The sequence below is a fragment of the Anser brachyrhynchus genome (assembly GCF_964034855.1).
Source record: "Anser brachyrhynchus genome assembly, chromosome: 10".
Lineage (NCBI taxonomy): Eukaryota > Metazoa > Chordata > Aves > Anseriformes > Anatidae > Anser > Anser brachyrhynchus.
This window is the reverse complement of record NC_137705.1, coordinates 11501926-11511270: the sequence shown is the minus strand read 5'-3', so window position 1 is coordinate 11511270 and position 9345 is coordinate 11501926. Positions and strand designations below refer to the sequence as shown.

The window sequence follows — 9345 nt, the reverse complement described above, 5'->3', positions numbered from 1 at the left end:
GGGCGGCGTTCCGTCGGGGCCCCGCGCCGCCGGCCCATTCATGCGGGGCAGCGGCGGCGGCGGCGGGAGGCAGGCGGGAGGGCGGCGGGCCGCGGCCGGAGGGGGAGGAGGAGGAGGAGGAGGAGAGGAGGAAGAAGGAGGAGGAGGAGGAGGAGGAGGCGGCGGCGGCGGGCCCCGGCTGGAATGCGGTTATGGCTGGCGGGGCTGAAGCCAGCGGGGACCCGAGGCGTGAGTAACGCGGCTGGCAACTTTCCTCCGCCGGTTTTATTTCTCGTTTTGGGGGTGAAATCGGGCTTCCCGCAACCCCCCCCTCTTCCCCCCCCCCTTTTTTTTTTTTATAAAAAAAAAGCGAAATGGGGAGGGGGTGCGGCTCCCCCCCCCCCCCCGGCCAGCCCCGCATTGCGCCCCGCGGGGCCGGCAGGGGTCGGCGCCCCCCCCCCCCCCGCCCCCCCCCCGCAGCCGGGTTTTGGGGGCTGGGCTCGGGCTTTTTGGGGTCCCCGAAGCCGCAGAGCCGCTGCGGGGGGGGCCGGGCGGGTTCCCCCTCCCCTCGATGCAGAGCCCCGTCGGGGGGCAGAGCCCCCCCGGAGGCTGCTGCCGCCCCCCCCCGCTCCCCTCCGTGGCGGTGCCCCCCGAGGCTGGGTGCCCCCGGCCCCCCCCCCCCCCCCCCGGTGCTGTACTGCAGGAAAATCCCCCAAAAAAACCCCAAAATCCCGGCCTCTGAGGGCTGAGAGCTGCCCCCATGGAAGCGCTGGGGGGGGGCCGGGGTGTAAGCAGGGCTTAACATGAAGGTCACTGGGTAAGGAGGAGGTGGATGGGGAGGAGAAGGCAGGCAGTACCCTCACTTCTGAGCTCCCCCCGCCCCGCTCGGCCGTGCTTCGGGGAGGGCGAAACAAAAGCGGGACCTGCGAGCCCGCAGATGGATGTTCCCGCTCCTCCGTGCGGGCTCCGGGACGCGGCGGGGAAAAAAGTTGGACGGATGAGCTGCATTGTCGGGCTGCCTTCCCCCGCCTCGCCGCCAGATCCCTTTTTGCTGAGCGAGGGCTGTGTCGGAGCGAATCCCCAGCCTTTCGCCGGATTTGTTTTTTTTATTATTATGATTATTATTTTTTTCCCCCCTCTTTCTTTTGTGTGAGGCCGAAAAGAAAAAAAAAAAAAGAAAAAAAAAAAAAGGAGGAGACGAAGCTATTGACTACATCAAAGGTTATCCATCTGAAAACACCATTTTCCTCCGACCAGCGGCTAATTGCTTCCTGAACAATGTCAGGGGCTTTTGTATCCGCTCAGTAGGCAGAGCGAGCGGCTCCATGTCTCTCGCTCGAGACACCGGCGACCGAAATGCGGTAGGAACGTGCAGGAGCTGAGGAGCAGCGGCGGGGCAGGAGCCTCCCGGATGATGTACAGATAATTTCCGAAGTGGCTGCGAGGAGGGGAGGCTGCTGCTGCTGCTGCTGCTGCCCGCGGGGTGCGGGTGTGTGCCGGAGGCGGCCGGGGCCGCGCGGGTGCTGAGGAATTTCGGGGTCCGAATCCGTGCTTGGGGGATGCAGGGACAGCGGGCGCATCCCGGCCTGAGCGTCTCGCTTCCCCGATGGGGCTGCGGGCGGATGCTCGGTGTACGTTCGGCGGCTGGGCTTTGTCGTGCAGCTCGGAAAATCAAAGTTTTGAGGGCGTTGGGTTTGGTAGCGTGGCGGTGTCGGTACCGCACGCAGCCGGAGCTCTTGTGCGGCGAGCACGGATAGCCTGGAGGGCCTAAAGTTTCCCCTCTTGGCTTTGCTTTGCCTTTTTTTTTTTTTTTTAATGGATGCGTAAGGTTTGGAGCGGAGCGCAGCAATCAGCCTCGGTGCGCGCTGGGGCTGCGCATGCAGCTACGGCAGGCGGCCCTTGCCTCTGCCCGCAAACCAAAGCACTTTTCCTGCCGAAGGCAGCGGGCCCTGCGGCACGTACCCAAACTCCCCCGAACTCCGGCGGGGCTGGGGCTGGGCTGGCGAGAGGCTGAAATGGCAGAGGGCAATAAAAGCCGTGCTGCTGCGTGCCGTGCCGTGCCGTGCTGCGCCGCCGAGGCTGCCTCCCCTCCTCCCTGCCGGCACGCCAGCCCAGCCGCAGCGCCGGCAGAGCTCGGGGCCGGCCCCAGCCCCGCTCCCGCTGCGTGAATGCGGTGCCTGGCAGCTCGGCTCCGTGGCCGTGCTGCGCCTTCCCCACCCCGTGCGCAAAGGGGAAGGATCCGGCCCTCGGATCGGGCTTAATGGGGGAAAGTTGTGCGTGTTTATTCTCCAGGCTCGGTGCGGGTCAGGGCCTTTGTTGCTGCTTGACTTGCTGCTGGCTGTAGCGTTAACCGCCGGCGAGAGCTTCGCTCGGCCCCGAGCTGGGAATTCCTGGGCGGAGGAGCCCGGTGCTGCAGCGCTCGTGCCGCCGGGCTGCCTGCGAGCTGGGGAGCTGTGCCTGCAGGATCCGGCTGCCGCTGGGTCCCGCCGGGCTTTGTCTGCATGAAGGCTCCCCTGGTGACAGCTTCGGCACCCAGGGGGACAGCTTCGGCACCCCTGGCGTGGCGGGGGGAGAAGGGAAGGGGGCAGAGGTGCTGCAGTCCCTCTGTGCCGTGGGAAGGGGGCACGGGTCGCCCCGGCGCTGGGTCCTCCCCTCGCTGCCTGCAGGTTCCAGGTTTGCGTGGGCTTGGGACCGGGGCTGGTGGGGTTATATTCATGGAAACCTTGCGCTGCTGCTCTGTGGTCTGCTAATGTCTCCAAATTACGTCTCCAAATTGCGTCGTTAGGCACCGGTGGTGCCGCACGGAAGAGCTCTGGGTGCTCCTGGCTGGTTTTTGGCTGGTGAGCAGCCCTATGGCTGGGCACGGCAGGGGACAGGTGAATGTGGCTCCTCGTGGCCCCGGTCCCTTCCCTCCCGTGGCCGTGGGCCCTTCTCCCGGAGGGGTGCTGAGCGCCGTGACGCCGCGTGAAGTCGGGAGGAGCGAGCGTTTGCGTCAGTGCCGGGGCGGCCGGTTTGACTTGGGGCTGGAGACAAACCCCTCCTTGGCTGGCTGCAGCCCCCGACACGCGCAGGGCCGTGCTGCGGGAGCCTCCCGCTGCAGCCGTGGGGCTGTGCAGGGCACACGTGGGCGCCGGCACCGTCGATGGCACGCGGCTTTGGCCGTGCCCCGTGTTAGCCCCGGGGAAGGGCGCAGCAGGGAAGCACAGGCAGGTACCCCAGCGCCTTCCTGGGCTGCGCTTGCAAGCCAGGTTTGAGCAAACGTCTCAAGGGAAAAGCTCAGGCCAATCTCCGTGGTTTTCGTGCCAGCCACAGGCAGACGCGGCTCGTTTTCCCCGTTTTTGGCGTGTTGGGCAGCCCAAACGTGTGCCTTCGACCCGCTGCCGGAGCGCGGCCGAGAGCCGGGCGGTGCCTCCATCCGTGTGCCTTGCCCGAGCATCCCGCGGCTGCCTCCAGCCTTTGTTCCAGGTGGAAGCCATCATTTAAAACCCTGAATTAAAAACATCTCGGAGTTTATTTTTCCCTTCAGCCAGGGCTTGGCAAACCTCCTCCTTGTTGCCTGTGTGTCAAGATGTTCGAGTGTATGAACTTCGCGTCCGGGCTGTGCGGCCGGTGCAGGAACACAAACGCTTTTGCTCCTTTCTGCCCTCAAGTCTCCTTGAGCGGCACGAGGGGGATGTTTTGGGCGACCCCTCTGTCCGTGCGGGTGCGAGGCCAGGTCTTTGCAGTGCAGTTGAGCTCACCCCCGCCCCACGTGTTGGTCTCTGTGCCAAGAAGTTTTATCGCTGGGAGAAAGTGCCCGGGTGAGCACACTGCAGCCGGGCAGGCGCCGGGCTCTGCAGGACCTGCTGGGCAGAGGACATCTCCTCCACGTCCGCTGGTGCTGAGCAGCAGCCTCAGCCCTTCCCCGTTCTCCCCTCTGCCTCCCCGCCGAGGCTGCTCGCCCCGGGGCTCCGGGTGCCCGCGCCTGCCTCCCCTCTCCTCCCGCAGCCCGCCGGCCGACTTGGCACCGAGACCCGGAGCGCTCGTAATCCAATTTGGGCAGTTTAACCGCGCTTTGCTATCCGTGCTGCTGCCCGGGAGCTTTAATCTGGCTATCGACCCCGGCTCTGGGGGTTGGGTAACCCACGACCGGGTGGATTTTCGGAGGCTGAGGCCAGGTCCGTGCCCTGCCTGTGGCATCGGGGCCGTTTCCCCGCGGAGGTACGAGCGGTGGCCGGAGGGCAGCGGGTACGGGCGCTGCGGTTCCTGCTTTCCCTGCAGGGGATCCCTCCCGCCCCTTCCCGTTTTCCATCCACTCCCCCGTTTCTCCCGTGATGATAAACCCTTCTGCCGGGGCTGCTCTGCAATCCCCCGGTATTTTCAGAAATGCTAAGCCAAGGAAAATAAAGTCTCTCTCTTCCTTTGGCTGCCTACTGTTTAATGTACAAAATACAGGGGTGGTAATTGCATTAAAACGTATATAATTATACTGGAGGGGGGAAAAAAAAAATCTCGTTAATTGCTCGGGTGTTTTGAGCTGATAAATGTGGAGTGATTCATGCTTTCTTTGGAGTTCGCTGGAGCAGGGCTGCGGTCCGGCGTGCGAGGGGTTAGGAGGAGCCTTGTTTTCATGCCATTAGCAGGAAGTCAGCTCGGATCCTCGCCGCCTGAACCGGCTCCAGGCTTTCTCTTATCCCTCGCGTTTTTTCGCCCCGCTGTGTCCAGGGGCCTGATCCTCGGCCGTGCGGGGCCTCTGGCCCCGGTCCGGGCGGCTCTCGCGGCGGCCGTGCGATCGCAGCAGCTCTCCGAGCCCCTCTGCTTTACGCGCTTGGTTAAGCGCCTGCCCGCGTGCCAAAATATTCGAGCCCTTGCAGAACAAAATCCCCTGCGAGGGGAGAGGCAGTCACCAGCCGGGCTTCAGGGAAGAGATCTGCACGCCGCGGCCCCGCGCCCGGGCGCTCGCTGCCTTCAGCCCCCTGCGCTCGCTGCCCTGGGCACCGGCACCGGGTGCTGCTGGTGGCACCGGGTCCCCGGCGGGGCTGGCAGGAGGGATCATCCCCTGCCGGCGGTGACATGGGGCGATGCGAAAACCACATTTCCTTCAGCGAACGCCGACCCTGTCGGAGCCGCAGATAACATCGAAGGTAATTATAGTGGCAATAAGTTGTTTGCTTTGTGTGCGCGGCCGCGCTTTATGTACAGGCAGTTGTTTCGGTCTTCCTGTGCAGACTGTTAGCTTCAACAAGGGAAGAGGAAAACCCAAAAATATTTTAGGAGTTTAAAAATAATCTCGCGGCTCGGCTGGTGCGCAGGATGTTTCGCAGAACCGTGTTCCCGGTTGGTCCAAATCCAGCTCTGTGGCCCTCGGAAGGCTTGGCTGGGTGGTCGTAAGGGGCTGCCCGAGGACCTGGGGGGCTCCATCCTGCTCCCGGACCATCCGTGTCCTGCAGGGGCTGCCCGGAACAGCCTCCGGCAGGGAGGCAGGGAGCAGAGCTGCCCCGTGCTCGCTCGGGGTCCTGCCCCTCCGGGACTGGGGGTCCTTTCACCGCGGCAGGGGGTCCGCGGGGGGGCTTTGCCCCCTCCAGCGGGACAGCGGTGGGGACAGCGAGCTGTCCGATGGGCTCGTCGGCAGGGGAGAACCTGTTTTTCAGGCTGATGTCATCGGGAAGAAATGGGGGAGGAGAAAGGCAGGAAGGCAGGCGAAGAGATCGGCCTCCGCGGGTCGGCGAGCCTCCAGCGGCCCGGGCTCAGGTTGCCACCGGCTACTCCTCGTCACAGCCCCTACAGCGGCGGTGCCCGCGGCCCCGCAGGCGCACGGGGGGGATGCCTGGGGCGGGGGGCACAAGGATCGGGGCGAGCGCCCGCCTTGCCCTGCCTCTCCGGCGTGCTCCGTGTGCCGCGGTGCGGAGCCACGCGGCTCCTGGCCCCTCCGCAGCCTGACGTCACCGCCGGGGCCACCGTCCAGCCGCTGTGGCTCGCACGCGGTGAGCGCCCTTCTGGCAGCACCTCGGCGGGCAGCGGCAGCGCACGCGGCCCTCTCCGTCCCGCACGGCTCGCCAAGCGCGGGCGGGCGGCCGGGGGCCACCGGGTGCCTCTCCTTCCCCTCTCCCTCCCGGCTGGAGCCTCTCGGGGGTGATCTCCTGGGACACCCAGGCGTGCCGCGTCCTGCTCCAGACCTGGCTTCGCCCTCCCCGGCCGCCTGAAGCCCCCCGGTGGGGTGGGAGCGTGCCGGCACGCTGGCCCTGGGGTGAGGACGCAGCCTTTGGCTCTGTGCGTGCGTGTGCCTTGCTGTTTTTATCGGATGCTCCCGGCCCATCCCGTGAGCGAATGAAGCCTCTGTCAGGCTCTGAAAGCAGAGTTTCCCCTCTTTGTGTTGCCACTGTTGGAGCGCTTTCAGGCGCCGCTCGCTTCCCCTCTCCCCCAGGGCGGCTCCGCGCGGGGCTGTGCCCAGCCCGAGGCCCTTTTCCCCCAGCTTCCCCCACAGCGGGGTGAGGGATACAGCCTGCAGCAAGGAAAGTCGTGGGAGGGCTGGGGGTGGAAAGGGGAATCAGCTACAGCATGGGCTTTGGCTGGGGAAACCTCCTCTCCCCGACAGCAGATGCCTTGTGGTGCCCGGTGCCTTTATCCAGGCCTACCCACGAGGGCGGTGTGTGCCCTGCACCGGCTCGGCTCACCCCGTGACCGCAGCACGGGGCCGGGTGGAAAAAGAGGAATTTCAGCTCCGCCTGGATTCGTGCTGGATTAAAGCAGCCCCGGAGCCGGGAGCAGGCAGAAATCTTCCGGCTCCGCTCCGTCGGCACAACCCGGGAGCTCCCAGGTGGGGTTTGGGGAAAGCCGTGCCCCTCGCAGGGGGGCTGCGGCGTCCTGGGGAGCCGGGCTGTTCCCAAACCCTGCGTGTCTGGGCAGGGGCGGTCCTGGTCTCCTCAAGGTCGCCAGATGAACGTCGGTGTGGGCTGTGAGCCTTGAGCTGCCCTGGGTGCTGCTGTTAGGAGCCGCAGCCCCACGACCGAGGCCTGCAGCAGGGGTCTGCGTGCGGGGTTTCGCCGCGCGTGGAGGCGGGCAGCCTGCGCAGGGCGTGCGGGGGGGCAGCGGGCTGGGTCCTGCGCCTCGGTCTCCAGGTGCTGTGCTTTAACCAGGTTGAACCAGGTCACCTCTTGGCCCTGTGGAGCTCAAGGGAAGCGTGGGCACACTGTCCTTCTTGGAAATACGTGTCCGGCTCGGGGCTGTGTGGAGAAGGCCCCTTGTAGGGCCCAGGTCTGCCTCTTTGACAGCCAGCTCTGCTGTGGGGGGGAATGGGGAGGGCAGCCGTCAGGTTGTGCCTCCGGCAGAGCTGAATGTGGTCGGGGCACGTGTGTGAGGTCCTGCTTTGTGCCTGGTGTCCTCGGCAGGGGTGTGTGCTGCTGGCAGGACCTGCTGAGGCTGTCCTCGTGCCTCTCTCTGCCTTGTGCTATCGGGGCTGGGAGAAACCATCCCAGAAACGCTGCTGAGCCAGCTGTGAAAGGCTTTCTGCAGGGCAGCGTGCGGCCTCTCAGTGGTGACCACACGCGGTGGCTCCAGCTCTGTTCTCCGTGGCACGACGTGGGCCGGGCACGGGGAGTCGTGCCCTGAGAAATGCCACCTCGTCTCCTTGCTGCTCCTTCTTTTGTGCCCCCGCGTGCTGAGGGCCAAACTTCTCCGTGAAGCCCTGGAGCAGCGGACGGCTGCTTCTCCTACTTGCGTTTCCTGGGATAAAAGAGGCCCAAGTCCTGGCAGGACAGGGGCCGCAGGCAGGGTGCTGCCTTGGGCTGTGCCTGGGGCCAGCGGGAGGCCCCGGGGCAGGGAGGATAGGAGAGAGATCCCTGATACCGGTAATTGTGCTCCAGGTTGGAGGGGGAGCTTCAGCGCTCGCCACTGATTTCATCAGGGCTTGGCTCCAGCCAGGGGTAAGGTCTGAAGTGATTGCACTGCGGGGAGGGGACAGACCCAGCAAATTGCTCCCGACGGCTGCGAGCGGAGCAGGAAGGAGTTAAACGCAGCCCTGCTGCAGATGATTGCATATGTAGTGCAGCTCCCAACTCGGTAACACCACCAGCCTTTTCTTATTGTTGCAAGGCTTTTCCCAGGCAGACGAACCTAAAAATACACCCAACGTATTGTGAGACCGACTCTCCTGTGGCCTGCGGGCTTTTCTCTCCTCCGCAGCATCTCCCCTCGCTCCCTTTCGCTAATTACTGGCAGCTCGGGCGGGTGAAGATGGAGCCGGTTCCCTCAGTCCGAAAGCAGCAAGCGACTTGGAGCAAGCACAGAAAAACCCATCAGGTCCCGTCTCTCCTGCCCTCCCGGGGGTCAGGCAGGAGGGTTTTCCCTCCCGTCGGGTTTCTCTCCCAGCCTCTGTTTCGCAGCACTCCTGGGGGGCTGTGGACAGCCTGGAGGGCCGCTTCTCCCTGAGGAAGAGGATGCTCGATGCGGCACGAGCTGCGATGGGGGCTGCAGGGGATGCTCAGCACCAGCCCTGCTGCTGCAGGGGATGCTCTGTGGCCGGCTCCGGACCACGGCCCCGTTAATTTCCGTGGGGGCTGCCGCTTTGTAGCAGGGCTGCCTGTGCCGAGTCAGCACCAGGCAGCGCGCTGGCCTCGCTCCCCGAGCGAGCAGAGCTGGTCCTTAGTGCTCTGTCCGGCCTTTGCCTTTTAAGGTTTGTTTTACCCATCCCAGCACTCCTGTTTTGTGCTATCAAAAGTGAGGTCTGTTTTCCCAAAGCCGCTTCTCCCGCCCCAAACCCAGGTTTCCGGCTGTGCCGCGGGCTGGGAAGCCCGCAGCTCCGGGGGGAGAGCAGCACGGCCCCTCTCCGTCCCCGCAGGAGCGAGCAAGCGGGACATGAGTGTTTGTGGGCAGGGCAGCAGCTCCCTGATGAGTGTACGGCTCCTTCGGGGCGGGTGGGTGTGAGCACGAGGCTGCGGGTGGTGCAGCCGGGTCCCGTGTGAGCAGCACCTAAAGCCACACCGGCCTCTTGGCCGCTGCCGAGGCGAGGCTGTTACCAAATTTCCTTTCCGGCGTGGGATGAAAGGGGCCGGGGTGGATTTAGCGGGTGCGCAGTTGCTTTGTCAGCTTTGTTTCTGACGGCAGGTTTCCTGCTACGTGCGTGTGAGAGAGGAGAAGCCCCACGTGCGTGCACGAGCCGCCGGCTGCTGCGGGGAGCTCCATGCTTGGGGCGCCGCGGCAGGTGCGCGTTTGGTCCCCTTTCTGCTGCTCTCCCCGGTGCAGGCGTGCACGGGCCCATGCTGCAGCACATTTTTTTTTAGCTCAGCCCAGACACTGGCTCGGTTTTGTGTTGTCTGCTTGGGGTTTCCACCATTTGTGACCATGGTGGCTGTGTTTGCAGTGTGGGTCTTGCTTCCTACTGTGATCCCC

General features: G+C 65.0%; 1 protein-coding gene across 5 annotated transcripts in view; it reads left to right on the top strand.

Annotated features, from left to right (window-relative positions):
- The first annotated feature begins 52 nt into the window (after window positions 1-52).
- Window positions 53-9345, top strand: part of PLXNA1 (plexin A1) — a 108731-nt gene continuing 99438 nt past the window's right edge. The window contains exon 1 of one of the 5 annotated variants that reach the window (XM_080605965.1): window positions 53-228. The gene's annotated coding sequence lies outside the window, so the exon portion shown is untranslated. Of the gene's footprint in view, window positions 229-759; window positions 1469-3239; window positions 5103-5157; window positions 6776-9345 lie in introns of those variants that run through there. The other 4 variants (XM_080605969.1, XM_080605967.1, XM_080605966.1 and 1 more) reach the window with 4 other exon arrangements.